Here is a 20,968-nt window from a genome sequence, read left to right as displayed (position 1 = left end):
GTTCTTCTGCAACTCAGTGCTTGACAAGACATGGGGGAAAGCCAGTCCATAATTTGTGTGTGATGCAAGTAGGAACAAAAATAATGTCTTGCCTTTCCCTAGCAGTACTCTTACAGCTTTGCTTCATTTACTTCTTTCCTCCTTTCCTTTCCTCTTTCCCATCCTCCACCAAAAGAGCCTGAGACTCTCTCAGAATAATAGATTCAAATTAATTTAAAGGTAGGCTCATTCTCACGAAATAATAGTAACATAAAAAAAAATCTGTGCACATCCCAGAATACGTTGTATTTGATTTACACACACACACGTGTGCACACACACACACACACACACACACAATCAGGCTACCTCCCACTTGCAGAGGGAGAAGGACCACTTTTTCTGAGTTTTCACTCACTGAGCGTGAGAACAATGTCTCTTACACAGACTTTCACCAGGCTTCGTGCATGGTGTTTTTAATTGAATTTCGGCTTTGTAGCCATAGATATAGTCTCCTAATAGAAGAGAGAAAGTGGAGACATAGACATTCTGCTGAGATATTGGTGTTATCATATTTTAGTTGGAACGGACTTAAGACAGCATAGAGTCATAACATTTCATGGGTGAGAATCCATTATGTTGTCACTTGGACAAGAACCTGGATCTTCTGCCATCTTGTCCACGTGGGTGAAGAGGCAACTGGGCAGGGGATGGCAGGCATCCTTCTTGCTTGAGTTCCATGTTCTTGCTAGTTTTCATTGCTCAGCTGCCTTTAGTTTATGTACATGAGGCCTCACATGGGAAGGTCACTCTGTCCTGATAGAATGAGTTTCTTATCAGCAAAAAGCTCTGGACCCACTCATATTTCCCAGAGTTTTCTGCTGATCTGCTGACACTTTATATAATTGAGACTTAAGAAAATACTGAATATAAAATCCTTATTGTTATTGTTTGCCCTCGAGTTCCATAGGAATGAGGTGCTGTCTCAGGCTGTCTAAAGTTAGATCTGAACAATGATAGGGTGATAGGTTGTGCTGCTTTACCTCCAAAGTCAAAGGGGATTTCCACCTTAGCTTTTAGAATCAGGCAGATTAGTTCAAATCTTGCCTTTACCAATTATTATCTTTGTGTCTTGGGGGAGAAACTGTACTTTTTTGTGTCCAAATTTGTTTATCTGTAAATAAGTTCAGTATTTATTTTAAGGTTTCTGTTTCAGAATTGAATGAGCTAATACTCTCATTTATACCTAAAATAGTGATTGCATGGTTCTATGCTGGTGCCTTGGTAGTTGATTACTAAGGGACTCCGCAGTGAGAATGGGGGTGGGGGACTCCGGGGTAATAGAGCTTATATTCCAGGATATGCTTGTAAAGGACTGGATGTGCAGTGGATTTTTAGTAAATATCTACTCCTTTCCTAATCTGCATTGATTGTGTATATATCTTTATACTAATATATGAACAATTTTTATTGCAATTTAAATATCTTTGTAGTACTTACAATATGTAGCTTTAAAAAATACGTGAAATAAAATGATTTGACTTTTATTTTCTTTTCAATAAGCATAACAAAACAAAATAAAAAGAAGAAAATGTTTGAAGGAGTAGAAATAATTTTATTTCTTGGAATCAGTTCCGTATAATAGGTTTTTTGTTCGTGTTGTTAAACAGCATATAAAACTGATAAGTTGTGACATTCTGGAAATGAGGAAACAGTGGAGACATACTACCTCTAATGCAGTCACTTTGTTACCAAGTCCAAACTCGTTCTGCTTGCTGCATGACAGGCCAATAAATCGGGAGATGAGATGTTGGAGTAAGGAATAGTGACTTTATTTGAAAAGACGGCAGACCCAGAAAATGGCATATTGATATCCAGTAGAACTCTCTTCCCCAAGGCAGAATTCAGTCTCCTTTTATACTAAAAAGCGGCGGGGATGTGGCTGGTTGTTGCAAACTTCTTGCTGTACGAATTGTTTCTATTTGAAACCCTTTGTTCCTGCAGCTGTTCATGTGGGTCAAATTATGGTGCCCCTGTAAAAGCTCCAAAAAAAAGAATTTTTTTGCAACTTGCCATCTGTACATAAGTGTAGAAGAGCTAATATCCTTAAAGATCAGAGCCCGGAGAATAGGCCCTCCTGGGTATTTCAGGCTAAAGGCAACATTCTTTTACAAAAGGTGCAGAAACAGCAAGTCTGAGCCTAGAAAACAAGGTACAGGCTTAAAGTCAGACGAACACATCTAACATGGAGTGAAATTTGTTCTTTTCTATTAGAATTACTTTTTCTACCTCATAAATAATTTTAGTAAGAAACATGAGCAATTTTTTTATTTTTGCTTCTTAATAAAGGACTAAAACTACACTTTAGTGAGCAGGGATGCTGTGCGTGCTTTGGGGTCACAGCAAACTCTTGTTGGGGTGCTCGACCCTGCAACATGTCTGATGCCCCGTGAGTGTTGGTGAGGGTCCCCCTAAACAGGGGCTCTCTTCAGGAACCACCATATGGGCATTGACCTCTGGAGACCTGTTTTTCAGCTGCAGGAAAATTTTTCAGAATCTGTGATGGGAAAATCACTCCAGCTGGGGATAATCAGGGAATAAAGGAAGAGGAAAAGGGCTTGAATTAGAGTAGAAGAGAAAGACAGAAGATCAGGGAGCCTGGGGGCTTGGCAGCGGGGCCTCGGGAGAGAGAGTAGCAGAGAAATGGAAGTGACCGTCTACGGAACCAGCTCCTGCACCTTTCCCCGCACCCAAGCCACACAGCTCTCAATTGGACCCAGGAATCTCTCCTGTCTGGATGTCACCCTGGGCAGAACCTTGAGAATCGAAGGTAAGGGGTGGGCAGCACTCACCTAGCGAGTCACTGAAGACTTTGATCAAGTCCACATTGACATTCCCAGTCATATGCCTTCACCTGTTCTTTATCTCAGGATCTGAGAAGCAGGAGCAAGGAACACAGGGAGAGATCCAGGAAGACATCTGACTGTGTTAAGAGACGACAGTCACAGCGACACTGGGAGTGAAAACACTTGTAGCAAAATAAAATAAATTCAGAACTATTGCATCAGAGCTGCATGTGTGAGAGAGCCTAAGCCTGTCTCAGAGTGCAGGGGACAAGAGGAAAGGAATGGTAAAATTAACACTGATAATTGAAATTTTGTTAAATAGCCTGCTACAGTTAATTTTATCACGTGAATGTATGCAGGTTTATTTCTATGAGCATTTATAGGTTCACACAACCCCGCCAGCCCGTCTTGCCCCCATCGGGGATGGGATTTCTCAAGCACAGTGCCCCTCCTGCTTGCGTGGACCACGCTGCGGGTCCTCGCCTGGGGCCGCACTGCTACAGCACACTGAGTCCCCGAGGCACGATCTGGGATACATGACAGGAACATCTGTGCTCTTGGCTGAGGGCCTCCGTTTCACCCTGCTGTGTAAGAATGCCGGTGACTCAGTTAGAAGCATGCATCCAAGCCGTCCTTCCGTGTCATCACCATGTAGAAGCAGTGTCTGAATCTTCTGAATTTCTGCAGAATGCGGTTTACAGTCACCTTCAAGAAGTGAGTGTGTGTCCTCTTTCAAGTGGAGGAATTACTGCCGTTTTCCTGGAACTTACTCACCACTAGTCCATCTGATTTTTCTGTGCTAGGATTCAGTATGGCCTGCTAATAACTCTGCAGTCAGATCTAGAAACCCTGATGAAGAGGATTATTTATTTTCTTTCTTTAGATGATAGAATTTTATTTTCAAAATTGTGAGTTTTCTGTTCTTGGAGGAATTTTTTCGGGGGTTGGATAAACAACTTTGCTCTTACCATCTTTGTGACCTGTTGCTATATGCGTCTCACCTGTCTTCTGTCACTTGTGAGGCGGTTCCATTTGTGACCCTGTCCTGGTTGTTCATGTAATAAAACATAAAATCTGTAAAAGTACAGTCCCTTTTACTCCGAAGACATTCCACAAATACTCCTTTAATCTGTGTGTGCTTTTAACAAGACACAATCATTAGAACATATACTTGCAGGTTGCCAGTGCAAAATCCCCAAATCAATTGTCTAGCTCAACATCTAAAATCTTTCTAATCTACGTTGGATTTGTATGGATAAGTGAAGTTGTTTGCTAAGAACTCAAGACCAGGTTTATAATACAGGCTGATTTAGCTCAGCAGGTCCTCCCAAGCTGAAGCTCTGCCAGAGGGCGGGGCCAAGGGGAGAGGGCGGGTCCTGCCCTCCCTGAGCTGACAGTTTCATGGCAAAGACCTTCACCAGGTGAAGAAATTGAAGTTTCTTCTAAGAAAATTGGGTCTGAAGAGTCCAAAAAGCGCGGGAGTGACACAATCCCATTTGTCTAAAGTAGGGAAGAGTGGCTGTGGGGCCACTTGGGAGACTCATGAGTCCAGGTGCGCAGTGTTGGTGGCTTCCACTTGAGTGGTAGCACAGTCAGTGGGTAAAAGCGAACAGATTGAAGGCATGTTTTGATGGTTAAAATGAAAGGATCAATGCTGTCTGTGAAGGTAGGATGGAGTAAGGCCCAGGTTTCTGGGTGGATTAATGAGTTAAATAATGGTCCTGCTGTGTTCTGAGGACGGAAAGCTGCAGAGGGAGTTCTGGGGGAAAACTGATGAGTTCAGCTGTGGGTAAAGTGAAAAGGTATTAGATGTGTGATCTGGGAGCTCTGGTGAGAGCCAGTAGTGAGTAGGGGGCGGGGAGAGAGACTTTCAAATCATTTTGTCTTCTGAACATACATATAAGAATGAGTAATGACATAACCCCTCTATATTCTGGATTTAAAACCCAGTAACATTTTGCTATATAGGCTGCAGGGGTTCTCAATTTTTTAATAGAAATAAAATAAATTGAAACAAAACAGTGGAGTTAATGAACATCTTAGAGTTGATGTGTGTCCTTGTATGTATTTTGATTTCTCTTCTGTTTATAAACATAATCTACAAAAAGTTAACTTGCTTAGCATAACTGTTAAATAGAGGGACGTGACACACTCTGTTGGTGGCTCAAGGTGATTTCTTGGGCAAATTATGTAGCCTCTCTGTGCCTTAGTTGCATCTTCTGTGACTGCCCCCGGGCCCCTCATCACAGCTGATTCCCTAGAATAGATGTTGGGAGGGAGGCTGCTGAAGGGAGTAAGAGGTGGCAACTGCTAGGGACACTGAAGAGAGAGACAAAAACAGATTAAAGCCAAGAAACTGAGTGCTAATACACTCAAAGGAGAAAGAATCCCGCAGTGTTTTGAGCCCCTTAGCATAAGGGAAACAAAATCACGTGGATCCAAACTCTTGAGCATATGAGTATTGTGGGTGGGAGGGTGTTATCAGAAAAGGGTTGAAAGAGGCCTTTTGGTTTCCCTTAACGTTTCCAGTAAGGATGGGGCACAGAAGCGAAAACCACCCACTTCACAGTAGAAGGTGCTGTTTTGTGCAAAACTGACGAAGGTTGGAGACCAGTGATCAGTTGTGCTGGCAAATGAAGAGACTTCTGGATTGGGGCACTTGCTGTGACTTCCAGGTGACCTGCTGGCTGGGGTCTGTGAGGCGGGCAGTAGGTTTGCAGTGTGACCTGGGCATAATCCCTGGCTCTGAGGCCCCTGCAAGTTTCTGCAGCAGCTGCTCTTGCCCTGCGATGGGAGGGCATAAAAGGGCATTGTAGCACACGAGGGCAGGAAGGGGCTGCTTTAAAAGCAGACATGTAGCCTCCTGCAGCTGCAGACCTGCAGGCAGCTTGGTTCATTGTCGTGGAGTGGACTTTGGAGGCCTTAGTGTCGTCTTAAGACTTGTTTTCCCTTGGGGACCGGGTTTGCCTTTGCATATTAATATTGAAGGTTTGGGCTTCTGGCAAAGCTGTTTTCACAGATGGGTATATACGTAACATATCGTATAATATAAAATGTTTTTATTTAATATGTGGGACTTTGCAGTTTTTGGGAACAGCTCTTTTGACCTGGTCTCCACGGAGGGCACTAGCGGTCGGCAGAGCGTGCGGGAGGGCAGGCAGCCTGCAGTGCTGCTGCGGGGGGTTCTCCCCAGCATGGTGCTCTGCTGAGTTCACTCTTCTATGAGTTTGGTTGCCAGAGGAGCAGACAGCATAGTAATGAGTTCTGGTGGGATTGTATAATGACAGGAAGAAAGAGGGAGCCGTAGTTCTTCGGGACTACTACACTCTTTTGGTTCCTGATCCAGTGTGTCCCATTACAGAATTGATGAGTTGTGTCTATTTTGGGACTTGACTGAAATAAACGTGCAGCCTGAATGTTAAGAGTTATGTTTTATTTGTCAGGAGGACTCGAGCCAGGATGACCGCCTCTCGGAACATTCTGAGGGACTGCTCCCAAGAGTAGGGGAGAAGCTAGGATTATATAGGAGCTTTACAACAAAGACCAGGTAGTTAGAACAATAAAACATTGCTTGTTATCTAAAGAAAGCCAGGTATCTCACGTTCAAGAATTTAGTGCTTTTCAATATATGGGAGGAAGCCAACATTTGGGCTCACTGAATATATTCTTTAGACAAGCACCTAGCTATCTAGGGCCAGTAATCTGTCCTTTCTTATTCTGAGTCTGCTCAGAGGGCACCGTTGTGAGTGGCTGCAGGCCTGTTTTCACTGGGGTGCGGCAGCAGTCGCTGATGACTTGTTTTCAGCATTCTTTGTTTAGTTACATGGTTGCAGTATTTTCATTCACATTGTAGTATTTTCGTTCACAGAAAATTATGATATTACCCTGATTATGGATAATCTGGAACCTTGGAAAGGAACCGAGTTGGAATTACTGCAGGTAACTTCTACTTTAATAAGCCGTGTGCAAACATGAACACGGAGGAAGCATACAAAAGGATTCGGTGGTGAATGGGAAGGGTTTCTGCACGTTACAGGAGAAGGCAAGGCAGAATTCCTCTTCTTTGTGGGCAGGGACGTGAGTCCAACTTTCCTTTCTGAAGTGCTTTCTGAGAACAGTTTATGGTAATTAAGGAACATAGACAAACGGTGGCACACATTGCATTTAAGAGCTGGCCGGTTTCAAACTTGGGTATTGGACAGGTGGATTTCATAGACAAGTGGTCAGGTGGATGGGACAGAGATGGAGCCCAGGCCTGGGGCCATATTCACGTTGAAATCGCCATTACCTCACCATAGCACCTTGGACTAGAATGTAACCACTCTTAACCTGTTGGTGAATCTGTGAAATGGGCATGATAATATTCGTTACTTTCTGGGATTGTTGTAAGTTCTAAAGGGTATTATAGCACACATGAAACACTTAACACACTGGCACTTAGCAGTTTACACTTTGTGCGGCCATCAAGCTTGGCGTGTGTCAGAGCCATAAAGGCAGCATGTGTCTGTTTAGGATGCACTGGTAGCCCCTTGGCTAGGTTGTGAATTTGGTGATTTCCTTTAATACTTGTAACTCTGTGTTCCATGGGCAGTTATTTTCATAGACAGATGAGGAATCTCAGGGTAAAAAAGACTGTAATTTGCCCAAAGTCAGACCATAATTTTGGGTGCAGGGGCCTCGGTTCAGCATGGGCCCCTGGAACTTGTGCCTTCTCCGTTCAGCACCAGAGCCAGATGTGGGCTCGGCTGTTTCCCTGCCCAAAATATCAGGCAGGCCGCAAGACACAACTGGCCCCGTGCTGCTTGAGCAAAATCTCCGGAGGAGAGGCAGTTACAAAAGGGATAAACATAAAAACAGACGACAGCAAACTGTGATCAGCTCTGAGAAGGAATGGAACACGTCTCGCCGTGCAGAGCTGGGAGCTTTCCCGTCGGGCTGCTCTGGGGGCGTTCATCTCAGCTTAACAAACTCTGCTGCTGCACCAAGGCAGGAAGGCAGGGCGCGTGTGGCCAGGTAGACAGGGCCTCATTGATCGTACTCATTCCCCATTAAGCGACAGCTCTCACGGGCACTTAACTAATAAACAGATGTTGGCCATAATCGTCACGCATTTTGACTGGTAGCTTTATTGGCGCCAACTTTGAGAGGAGGTCATTGAAGCTGGGGAGTTTGCTGCATGCCCGTGATTACCATGGAAATATTCCCACTGGTCTTTCAACCTAGACTGGTGTGGCTGTCATGTCCCGGCCCTGTGAATGGCATCGTGTAGCTTCTCCCAATTGCCCCAAATGACTTACATTGATATGCTTAATTCGTAGGAAATGGTATGTGGTAATAAGGGAAAAAAGGCAGTAAGAAATTGTTTGGAAAACTAGAAAAATACCTATTCTTTCCCGGCTGGGGGAGCGTACCCTGTATCACCCACCCTAATCACTGCCTGTCACCTCCTTCCTGCCGACTCCATGTTCAGAAGCCACTCTGAGCCTTGGGAGAACATTTTGCCTCATGAAACTTTTGACTAGGACCCGTGACTTCTCTGTCCCTGGTTAACTCTCTCTTCAAAGCCATGTAAATTTTTTGCAGGCCCCTCCACTCAGATGTAAGAATAGCCTCTTTAAACTTCTTGATGCAGCTCCTTAATGAAGATCTTGCGATGGAAAACTAGCCAAAACCTGGGAGGTATGCACATAGTGACTGCAACCACAGCACTTTGTGTGTTCAGAATCAGTGGGGTGGGTGACTCAGGAACGGCTTTTTTAAGGTAATAAGGGGAAAGAGAAAGGACGCAGGCTATGTGAGAAAGAAACATCTCGGTCACAGCCAGCAAGACACCTGTGTTCAGGATGGGGTGTGGCGAGTGCAGAGTTCTCACAAAAAAAGAACTGATGTGATGGGAGGGAGGACAGTTGGGTACTTTATTGGGGAGGAAAAAAGTGGGCTGAACATTTCCTGGTTGAACAAGAGGATTGTGACATGATGTGCTTGTATTTTGGAGAGAAGGGTTTTGTGGGGACAGGCTAAGGAGTACGCTGTCTGGCTGGGGAGTCAGCACAACAGAGAAACACAGAGAACCGGGCAGACCCCAAGACCCATGCTGGGGGAGAGGCTGCCTGCAAGCTGAAGCCCTGGAGGCTGCTTCTGTCCCTTAGCTGGTGTCTCAGACCTCCCTTCACAGACCAGTCCTGTTGATAGAAGAATAAAAAAACGTTGGGCATGAGAAGGGCTGTGTCCCAGGCTTTTGTTGAGTCCCTGGGATGTGCCCCACCAGATTTTGTTCCTTGACTTCATGCAGTAAAGAATTCAAGAGCAAGCCAGTGTTGAGTAAAGGTATATTTATTCAGAGAGATACATTGATAGGCAAGAGAAACTTCACGAGGTGTGGGGGTTTGATGCTCAGATTAGAAGTAGGTACACACTTCACAGACAGAGTGTGGGCCTTCACCAGAGAGGGAAAGAGTGGTGACCGCGAGGTGGCGCTGTGTTGCTTGTTTTCTTGGGCTTGGTGGTTTCATATGCTAATAAGTAGAAGGACCAGCCTTAGGGCAAGGGGCTGGGGTTTCCAAGGAGTTGGGCATTTCCCACCCTTTGACCTTTTGTGGCTATCATTGGGACTGCCATGGTGCCTGGGGCATGTTATTCACCACATTACTATTACAATGGGTGTTTACTGAATCTCAAGATCTGCTAGAAGTTAAATCTCTTCATCCTGAGCCTCAAGACCTATTGGGGGTTGAATCCTTCACCATTTCTATGTTAATTGCAGTGGCCTTCCTTGAATGGCTGTGCTCTTCCCCCTTCCATCCTGTCTCACTGTGATGACACAGAGACAGCAAAGGTCGGGCCCTACCTGTGCTCCTGCATTTAAAGGCTGCAGGTTTGGGGTGGGCTTATGATGACTCTGAGTGTTGAGAAGGATGTTTCAGATTTTCCCACGTGAGACATGGGGACCTGCCAGCAGCCACTGCAGATTTATCCCACGGGCATTATCCCTTGTGTTGTTATGGAAACAACAGGCCAGCCAAGAAACAAGAATCACTCAGAGGGTTGGAGTATTGAGATTTATTACGTTGGCGGGCTCTGAGGGGCTTCTTTTCCAAAGCTCTGAGCCCCTCCAAGATGTGCACATGATGTTTTATACGGTTAATTACAAGTATGGGACTATTTGCCAATAAGGCTCAAACAACAAAAAGCAAGGAATCAGTACACTGAAGCTTATCAATTTGGAACAGATCCCGTTACTGACAATTGTTGTCCTTGGATTTACGTGTTAGCTTATTAGCCCATTAAACTGACACTAAACTTCAGGTTTACCAGGTAGCTCAGCAAAACTTAGATCAGTAAACCGACACTTATCACACTTAGATTTGTGACTTAGCTTGTTAGACCAGCTGTGGTTTTCCTTCACAGTGTCACTTATCTTTTCTATTTTTCTTTTTTGCTTTTTTTAAGTATTTAATCCAAATTTAATATCAGGGTTTTTTGGGAAAGAAATTTCTCTTTTTCTTTTCTTTGGTGATCTTTTATTGGGCAGGTCATTAGACGTATTTATCTGTTAGTGGAAGCCCTGGTGCTTGAACCCAGGACCCCGTGCACGCTAAGCACACGCTCTACCACCCGCCCCATCATCTTTTCTTTTTGGTTTAGCTGCCAAGAATCCTACAGCTGAATTTCTAGTCAGCCTTAAACACTTGCTCTGACTTCATGGAATCCATTTTTATGAGTTTATCTCCCCCTGGTTTCATTTAAGTATTGAATCTCCATTTTCTCTTCATTCTCAGGTTTGCCTTTTTGTTGTTAAGGTTGTTAAGCTGTTTTTAAAAGAATTGTTTAAATTCTGTTTAGCAAGAGGCTGAATGTGAATAAATATGTAAACAAAGAGCACAATTAAATGCTTTTATACATTCTAAACTATTTAGTAGTTACTTAAAAACCGAATTGAATATTAAAGTGATAACATTTTAGAAATATTTTTTAATTTTTTAGAAAGATATAGCTGATTTAAAATATGATATTAGTTTCAGGTGTACAATAGATGCTCCATTTATAGTTACTGTAAAACATTGTCTGTATTCCCTGGGTTGTAAGATACATCCCTCTAGCGTGTTTACATTACATGTTGCAGTTTGTGTAAGAAAGTTGGGTAATGCAGAGTCTGGGACGTGGCTGTGTCTGACCCAGGTTCACGCTCACCCTGCCTGTCAGAGCTCAGGCCTTCACTCCTTTCTGCAGGGGAGCGAGTGGAGGCAGCTCTCATCAGTGCTGGCACCACCCTCTGAGTGGCAGTGACAGCAGTCACTGTGTGTGGACGTGCAAAGTGTTTTTCCAAGAGCTTTATATGCATTTCTGAATTTAATAATAAAAGCCCTCCTGTGAGGAAGCGTTTTAAGTTTTTAATGCATAATACATCTTATTTTGATATTGATAGATTTCAAACCACCAGAAAATTTAAAGGAGTAGTAAAATAAAACCTTAAATACAGTTCACCTTAAAGGGCACTATTTGACTTTTTGTGTCTGGCTTTTTAGCATAAAGTTTCAAGGTTCATCCATATTGTAGCCTGAATTAGTACTTTATTCTTTTTGTTTGATAATATCATTTTCCTTTTTTTCGTTTTTGGTCTATTTAAAAATATTTTCATTGAAGTCTAGTCAGTTTATAATTTTGTGTCAGTTTCTTGTGTGCAGCACAACATTTCAGTTAATTAGGAACATACCTGTATTCATTTTCATACTGTTTTTAAACACAAGATACTATGAGATATTAAATATATTCTCCTGTGCTATACAGTATAAACTTGCTGTTTATTTGTTACATACTCAGTATCTGCAAATCTTGAACTCCCAATTTATTCCTTCCCACACCCTCTCCCCTCTGGTAACCATAGTTTGGTTTCTATGACTCTGTGTCTGTTTCTGTTCTGTAGATAAGTTTATCTTTTTGTTTCTTTCTTTTTTTTTTTAGATTCCACCTGTGAGCAATCTCATATGGTATTTTCCTTTCTCTTTATAGCTTACTTCACTTAGAATGACATTCTCCACGTCCATTGATGTTGCTACAAATTGCATTATTTTATTATTATTTTATGGCTGAATAGTAGTCTATTGGACAAATATGCTACAACCTTTTTATCCAGTCATCTCTCAGTGGACATTTCGGTTGTTTCCATGTCTTGCTATTGTAAAGAGTGCTGCTGTGAACATTGGGGTGTAGGTGTCTTTTTCAATTAGGGTTCCTTCTGGATATATGCCCAGGAGTGGCATTGCTAGTTCATATGGGAGGTCAATTTTTTGTCTTTAGAGGAACATCTATACACTTTTCCACAATGGCTCCACCAAAATGAATTCCCTCCACAGTGTAGGAGTGTTCCCAATTCTCCGCAGCCTCTCCAGTATTTATTGTCAGTGAACTTCTGAATGATGGCTATTCTGACTGGTGAGAGGTGATACTTGATTGCAGTTTTGATTTGCATTTCTCTGATAATGATATTGAACATTTTTTCATGTGGCTACTGGCCATTTGTACGTCTTCATTGGAGAAATGTTTCTTTAGGACTTCTGCCAATTTTTGAATTGTTTGTTTGTTTTTTTTCATATTAACTGTAAAAGCTGCTTACATATTCTGGGAATTAAGCCCCTAGCAGTTTCATTTATTGCAAATATTTTCTCCCATTCCATAGGTTGGTTGTCTTTTTGTTTTGCTTACTGTTTCCATAGCTGTGCAAAAGCTTGTAAGTTTAATTAGATCCCTCTTGTATATTTTTGGTTGTTTTTCTATTGCTTGAGTAGACTGATCTAGGAGAACATTGCTGAGATGTATGTCAGATGTTTTGCCTATGGTTGCTTCTAAGAGGTTTATAGTGTCTTGTTTACATGTTTAAGTCTTTAACAGATTTTAATTCTTTTTTGTGTATGCTGTGTGGCAGTAGTCTAGCTTCAATGATTTACATGCAGCTGTTCAGTTTTCCCTACACCATTTGCTGAAGAGGCTGTCTTTACTCCATTGTATGTTGTCACCTCCTTTGTCAAAGTTTCAATGACCAAAAGTTTGTGGGCCTATTCTTGGTAATTTTGTATATCCGTTCATTGATGGATGGATATTGTTAGTAACTTTTGGCTACTCTGAATGATACTGCTATGAATATTGATGTGAAAGTTTTTATGAGAAGATGTTTTCATTCTTTTGGCTGTACATTTGGCCCGCCATATCTGTAGTTTCCACTACATGGATCTAGATGGCTGATTGTAAAGGGACTCGAACATCCTTGGATTATGGTATCCAGGGTGTGGGGTTCCTGAAACCAACCACCCAAGGGTATTGAGGGATGACTCTACATATAGGAGTGGAATTGCTGAGCCATACAACTCTAACCTTTTGAGGAAATAACAGACTTCTCCAAAGAAGCTGCAGCATTGTCCCTTTCCCCTGGCCGCATATGAGGTTTCTCTGCCTCCTGAATGACATTTGTTATTGTCCATGTTTTGGTTATAACCATCCTAGTGGGTGTAAAATGAGATCTCATTTTGTTCTTGATTTCGCTAGTGATGCTGAGCATCGTTTCATATGCTTATTGGCCATTTGTATATCTATTTAAATTCATGGTAAATTTAAAAATTGTGTCTATTTTCTTGTATTGCTCAGTTGAAAGCATTCGTTATATATCCTGGATACTACTCCCTTATTAGATACATGCTTTGCAAAATTTTTCTTCTATTCTGCAAACTGTCTTTTCACTATATTTTTTTAAACATTAAAACAATTTCTTTACAGGGGAGGTAGATAGATGAAATGATTTATTTTATTTTTCTTACTAAGCACGCCCTCTCTGACTTGAGATAACCATTTCCCCTGTCATTTCACTTTCTTGATGATGTCCTTTGTAATAAAAAGATTTTAATTTTGGTGAAGTCCAGTTTATCTGCTTTTTTCTTCTATCACTTGTGCTCTTGGTTTTGTATCTAGGAAACCAAAGCCTATCCTAGGCCCACAAAGATTTATACTGTGTCTTCTTTTAGAAATTTTATAAGTTTAATTTTTACATTTCTGTCTGTGATCTATTTTGAATTAATTTTATTTGTTATATAAAATATGGGTGTTCAGATTCCAGATTGATTCTTTTGCCTGCAGATACCCAGCTGTCCCTGCACCATTTGTTGAATAGGCTATTCTTTCAATGGAGTGTTTTTGGCCCCCAGGTGGAAAACTGTCTGTAAATGAAAGTTTTCCCCGTGGGTTTTTATTGATTCTCTTAAATTTATTTATCCAAACTTATGCCAGTTTCATACTGACTTAGTGCTATAGCATTTTAGTACACTTTAAAGTGAGTCCTCCAACTTTACTCTTCTTTTTCAAGGTTGTTTTTGCTGTCCTGGGCCCCTTGCACGTCCATATGAATTTTGGGTTCAGTTTTTCAATTTTTGCAATGAAGTTGGCTGGAATTTTGATAGGGATTCCACTGAATATATAGATTACTTTGAGGAGTCTTAACATTTTTAATAATATTGTCAATCATTCCATGAAAATGGAATGTCTTCCATATATGTAGATCTTTTAAAATTTATTTTGTTGATACTTCAAAAAGTTCAATGTACAAATCTTGTAAATTTTTGTTAAATGTATCTCTCACTTTATTCTTAATGCTGTTGTAAAAGGAAAGGCTGAGTTTCTTATGGGTGGTACTATATATCAATCTTCTTATTTCTTGAATTCCTTCACAGCAAATACCCTAGGTATATATTTGCTACATAAATCTATCCACAACTATTCCCCGCCCCGTGTTATAAGAAACCAAGACCCAAGGTAAGCTACTTGAAAACACCTATGTGGAAGTGAGAAATGAGACCCATGGTTGGGGCTTTGTGCAGATGATACTGAGAGCTTATTCAGAATGGCTTCTTCTTAATTACTTTTAAACAACCCTTTCAGTGTATTTAGTCAGATACATTAAGATTATGCCCTTTTGATGTGCGGAGTAGCTAAGACTATAATTTTCAAATAAATTCTAGTGAGAGTGTTGTACTTGAAACCTAATTTGCATCAATCTTTGAAGAATTATGTTTCAGGAGATTTGACTAAAGAACACCTATCTTTATTCTATAACGAGGACTAAATGCTCAAGCAACATGTAAGAGTTTGAGCAAACTGCCCCCGCCCCGTAGTGCTGGGTGGCTGCAGCTGTACCTGGAGTCAGTGCTTACCTCTCCCAGTACGCTAGTGCTGATCTGCTCAAAGTGGTTCATCCAACAGTTTGTCAGTAGCCTGTTGGACAAAGTCATAAAACATTGATTGAAGATTGCTAGAATGCAATATATTCTTACTAATATTAAGTAAGCACACATTGAGTGCTTACTGTATGATGGAATTGTCCCTCAGCCTCACATGAATATTATTTCTCTTAAAACCTCATATATTTCCTTGTTATTCTCACTTTACAGATAAGGAGACTGAGAATTAGGTTTTCTCTCTTTTGGGGGGAGCTCATTATCAATGATGGGAAGTTGTAAGGAAAAAGATATTGATTCATCATGAGAAAACATTTTTGTGAGTGTCAGCAATGAAGATGAACACTGAAGAATGTGATCATTGTTCGAGTGAGACAAGCCCTGGGTTGTGTGGAGTCAGCATCCCTGTCCTGGACACGGCACGTGTAGAGCTGCGTGCTGGGTGAGGCAGCGCGGCCACGCAGGGAACGCGGATGCTGGGGTCTTAGGCTGTGCTCAAGCCCGGTGGGGCTTTCTCCTAAGGGCAGTGCACCATCATTGACAGATTTTAAGTAGGAGAATAGGCTGCTCTCGTAGTTCACATTTGTCTTGTAGAATGCTTGGAAAAGTTTAGAAGGCTTGGCAGGAGGTGATGTGCTGAGTCAGAGTAGGGTGGCTGCGAGGTGTAGCAGTGTTCAATTTTCAAGTTGTTTTCAGGCCCAGGCTTGTGGCTTAGTAGCCGTGTCAGTTTGAATGACACACACAAGGAATTGAAACAATTTATCTAATCAATTGAAGCAGTTGTGTACCCAATTCCCAGGACTGTTGTGGAGATCCAGTGAGATACACTGTGCAGTGTGCAGCGTGGTCTCCAGCACAGAGCCAGTGCTGAGTGAGTGCCAGTGAGTATCTGGTAGGTCAGTTGAGGGTGGTGGTACTCTGTGACTGAGGATATCTGGTCCCTGAAGGAGGGGTCCATTCACATCTGTGAGTAATGGGCCTGAGTTGGGAGACGCAGGGAGACCTTACCTCCGACCAGGAGCCCTGGGCAGGACGGCTATGGGAGGAGCACCGTGAAGTCAGCTCTTTGCAGGTTGAGTTGCGAGTGCCCTTGAGATATCTACGCAGAGTCACGAGCTTAAAGAGGAGTTCTGGGCCCAGGCTGTGCATTTTCCTAAAATCTCAACCCCTGAGGACACCGATGTATTGATCACTGAAAGTGAAGTCATACTTTAAAGGACAAATGAATAGTAGTATCATCACTGTCAACAAAGCTCACGTCTATTTATTCATCACTCACTTTGCTAATTGGGTACTTACAGAGCTCACTTCACCGTCCTCCCGTGGGCTCAGGCTCCACAGAGAAGAGCTTGTGTGTCTCCTTCTTTTCCAGAAGAAGACACATTTAGCTTGTAGCCTTCTGTACCTTGCCAGACTTAGGATATTAGTTTGTTGGTTTAATTGTATTTTCTGTTGGCCATGTCCTGACAGGAGAGAAATTTTACCTCATGGTCATGTTTCAATTAGCTGTTACTGAGAATTGCTGATCTGATACATAGTGTATGTATTATATTAACTTTGTAGAGTAGTTATCATTTTTCTGTCTTTGCCCTTTAATTTTGTTTGCCCCTTCAGTGTTCTATCCTTTTTGGGGCCTTATTTTTTTTTAATTAAATAATGTCTGTTAGCAGTTAAGAAAACAAAAGCAAAGAAAAAATGCACATGAGAGCTAAATTTAGAAAATGTCTAGTGTGTTTTCTGTCTCGGCAATGGAGGGTTGTATAACCTCTTGGAAACCTTCATTAGACAAGTTTCTTAAAATGCTGATTGAGAAATAAAACCTTCCTTCCTCATCTTTCAAGCTGCACAACTCATTGTCAAGAAAGGGGAAATCCTCAGAAGCCAAGACAAACGAGAAAACAGGGATTCTGGGAGATAAGTGAGCGTTAGAATCCGTGGTGTGCTGGTTGGCTCCTGAACTGATTTTCAGTTGCCTTGACAGGAGGGCAGGAGTTTAGCCCCAGGCCTCTCACACTAGGAGTTGGATGGGTGATCATATAATGGGCCTTGCCCATCCTGAGAATCTTGGTTTACTAAAGGGTGAAAGAGGAAAAAGAAAATTCCTCAAGACAAGAAAGTAAGGAAAGTCAATTTTTTGGAAGAGGGGGAAAATAACAAATCCAAAGTAAGGATATAGTTTAAAGCTGTTCTGGCATGAGAGTGACCACAAACTCCTGGCAGAAAAGCACAGCTACTCCTTGATTGATAAGTTGTGTTTGGAATGAATCAGTGAACAGCTATTCCGAAAAAGGCCTCCAGAGTCTTGTGGATCAATATACTGGACAGCAAACACCTCTCTTCCAAGGTCTCATTCAAATAACCAGAAAGGTTTTAAAGGAAAGTAGCAATAATCTGAGTTCTATTTATTGACATTACTATATGCTAAGAATTCAGAGGTGACTATGGAGTTGTCTCCTCTTTTATGGACCTTACTTTCTCTTTGGGGAGACAAAATGACATAGTTGGGTATCTTGGTGGAGGGAGGTGTTAGTCTGTTGCAATTAGCCAGGAGAGGAGATTAAGAAAACAGTGAAGGGTGGGTGAACTTTTTAGCTGAGGACAGTCTTGTTCACTTGGCTTTTAATTGCAGGCTCAATGAGCTGTCACTGGAGGGAATAGATCTTACGGAGGATGGGCTTAGCTCAGGCCTCTTTGGAATGGACAAGTGAACCTGGAGAAAGACAGTCAAATCTGTGCAGACATTAAAGTTCACTTGAACGTGTTCCATCCCTGAGCCAAAGATAGGACAAATATGGAGCACTTCTTGAGGGCAGAGGAGTGGTTTTTAAGGTTCTTCAAGAATGAATCCCAGGGAACCGAGATGGCCAGTTGTCAAATTGAGACTTTGTTCTTTGGACGGTGTACCCAGCAAGGGTATTGGCCTTTTATATGGTTCCATTTGTCTTTAATACATGTCTTTTGATGAGGACGTGGGCACAAGTGTTTGACACCTTGTCGAGGCGATTTTGGATACCTGCCTAGAAGCACGGGCCCAGTTGCGGCTGCGTCATACATCTTGCAGCCCATCCCTTTCTCCGGCTCTGTAATCACGGCAGAGTGGTTCCTTGTTGACCTGTCCATCTCCTCTGTCACATCATAACCCATGAAAAGACCGGAGCATATTAACTTGGCTTTGTTAAAGGCAAAGGTACAGATCAAATATGGAGTCAGATTTGTTCTTTCCTATTTCAGTAGTGCCATGGAGAAGGCAGTTTGGGCAGCTTTTTGTAGTGTCCTGGAGGCTTTCTCTCTCAGCTTCTGGGCGCCTCTGTTGAAAACCCTTCATAGCTGTCTGGCCTGCTGGAAAAGCACTCTGCCTGTTTTACCCTGAAGATGTGTTCTGTTTATAAACTTATCTCTACTCCTTGGAAAACAACTCAAGAAAAACTCAGTTGGTTTTTCACCAGCCATGGGCAGGGGTGAGATAAACCATGTTATTATTTCATAAAATAATAGTAATAATAGTAATATTAATAGTAGTAGCAGTAGTAGTAGTAGTAATAATAATAATAGTAATAATTATATTAAAAGAATTCTTAAAACACGACTGCACATTGGAGAGAGTCAATAAATGCTTTCTGGCTTAAACCAAAAGTGATGACTCAGTGATTCCATGGCTGCTGTATTTGCTATGCTAGTTACTCCTTTGTTCCATTACACAGTTTTTTTAACTGAAAAAGAAATACAAGCAAATGGTTAAAAAAAAAACTCAAACAGAGCACAAAAATACACAAGTGAAAGAAGTTTTCCCTCATCTTCTGTTCTTTCAGCCCTCTCTGGAGATGCCACTGTTTGCTATCCTTTGGGTGCTGTTCCAGATATGCTTTGCACATTCCCACCTATGTATGTAAATTCCTTTAAAATTTTAGTTATTTTTAACTTAAACGGATTTAAATCCTCAAGTGGCTTCTGGCCGGGTAATAGAACAGAACAAATCTGACTCCATATTAGATCTGTTCCTTTGAATTTAACCCTATGCTCTGTCTCCTAGGCTTCATCTTGCTTGTAATCAATGTCGCCTGGAGCCTGAAATATACAGGAGAGCCTATTCTGAAGCCTCTGACCTTTAAGGATATTTAACACTTTTTCATTCATTTAAAGATAGCAAATTGCAGAATAGAAAATAACGTTTGTTTTGTTGGAGGTTTGCAGGGATCTGACCCACGCAGATAGCTGCAAGAAGAAATGATTCTAACAAGAAGGAATTCCTACACTAAGAAGTTTGCAACAACCAAGCACATAGGAAAGGATCCTGAATTGTGACTTGGGGAGATGGTTTTCCAGGACATTAGTTTGCCATCTAGGTCTACAGAAACTTGCTATTCCATGCCCCAACATCTGGTCTCCCAACTTATTGTCCTGTCCTGCACTGAGGAGAAAGAATTTCGACTTGGTAACACTCCTATCTACCTAGAAAGCTGGGCACTGGAGCTGAGTGTTATGGAAACAGGCCAGCCAAGAAAAGCACCAATCGGGGTGTTGGTGTACTCAGAACTATTATGCCGGTGGGCTCAGTGGGACTCCTGCTCTGAAGTTCTGAGCACCTCCAAGACGTGCACATGAGGTTTCAAAGGCTTAATTACAAGTAAGGGGGAATTAGCCTATAAGGCTCAAACAACAAAAAGCAAGGAATCAGTACACTGGAGCTTATCAATTTGTAGCAGATCACATTACTGACACTTGTTGAGCTTGGAATTACGAGTTAGGTTGTTAGCCCAATAAACTGACACTAAACTTCATATATATGAGATAGCCCAGCAGAATTTAGATCATTAAACCGACACTTATCACACTTAGATTTGTGACTTAGCTTGTTAGCCCAGCTGGACTTTTCCTTCACATGAGGACAGCTCTCCCACACCCAGGGAACTACTGTGAGCCCTTGATGTTTCCACTAGGGTTGGGTATGGTTTACCCAGGAGGGATGGGGACTATGCACCAACACTCAGGCAGTCTGCTCTGTCTGGGGCTCTGATCTTGTACCATCCCGCTCACCGCCAGCCCAACACCTGGGACAGTGGAGCTAAGGCAGTGATCCTGCCTGCCTGTTTCCCAGCGTGTAAAAGGGGATTATGTACCTTTCCAAGGTAGTTCTGAGCGACAACACCTGCGGGTGCTTGGTTCTTAGAGCAAGAGAAAACCCAGGTCCGCGTGGGGGCAATGGGTGTGATCCCCATAGAGTTTCTGCAGAAGCATCCCATGGAGGGCTGGATCAGGGAGGTACAATTTGAGCTGCGGAACTTGAAGGGTTACAGAAGGGTACAGAGGCAGGTCTGCCGCCTAGGGGTGCCCCAGAGGTAAAGCTTTTTCTCTCCAACTCCGCTAAGACCCTCCCCTCTCCAGATCCCTCCCTACTCTATGCTCATCGTGTCCATCTGTATCTCTCCAATTTTCCCGTCCTCTCCACCCGCTCCCATCTTCTCCCTCCCTCCCTCCCTGTCCCACCTTCTCTCACAGAACCCAGAGAGGATCGCTGGCCCTCCTGCGCATGCGCAGTCAGTGCCAAATGGTCCGCTGGTTGGAAGCTCTATATCCTAGCCGGGGATCGGGCCGAAAGGTTTCTCAACTCTGTCGCCCGGTAGGACTTTGGTTCCTGTCTGGGGCCGGGGCCTCTGGCTGTGGAAGTGCAAGGTGGGGGGCTCCCGGGAAAGTGGTCAGGCGGTTGCGGGAGGGCGGTCCGCCTGTCACAGTCCCCAAGGGCGCCAGGCAGCCCGTGTTCAGATGAATTGCTCAGGCCAGACCCCTCTACCCGCGCCACCTGCCCCGGCGCCCCGGCCACAGCTGCCAAGGGCCAGGTGTGCCCCTGCCACCTCTCACCCAGCCGGGATCCCCTCAGTCCGCGGCTGGCGTCCCCTTCCCCTCTCCCGCCCGCGAGTCCTCTCCTCC

The 20,968-nt window shown here is 42.9% G+C and overlaps 1 protein-coding gene across 2 annotated transcripts in view; it reads left to right on the top strand.

The window, feature by feature from the left end:
• LOC140690317 (trafficking protein particle complex subunit 9-like) overlaps nucleotides 1-20,968 on the top strand; it is a 103,785-nt gene that overhangs the window by 28,970 nt on the left and 53,847 nt on the right. The window lies entirely within an intron of this gene.

Source organism: Vicugna pacos, chromosome 30, assembly GCF_048564905.1.
Source record: "Vicugna pacos chromosome 30, VicPac4, whole genome shotgun sequence".
Taxonomy (NCBI): Eukaryota; Metazoa; Chordata; class Mammalia; order Artiodactyla; family Camelidae; genus Vicugna; species Vicugna pacos.
This window is presented reverse-complemented; position numbering and strand designations above follow the sequence as displayed.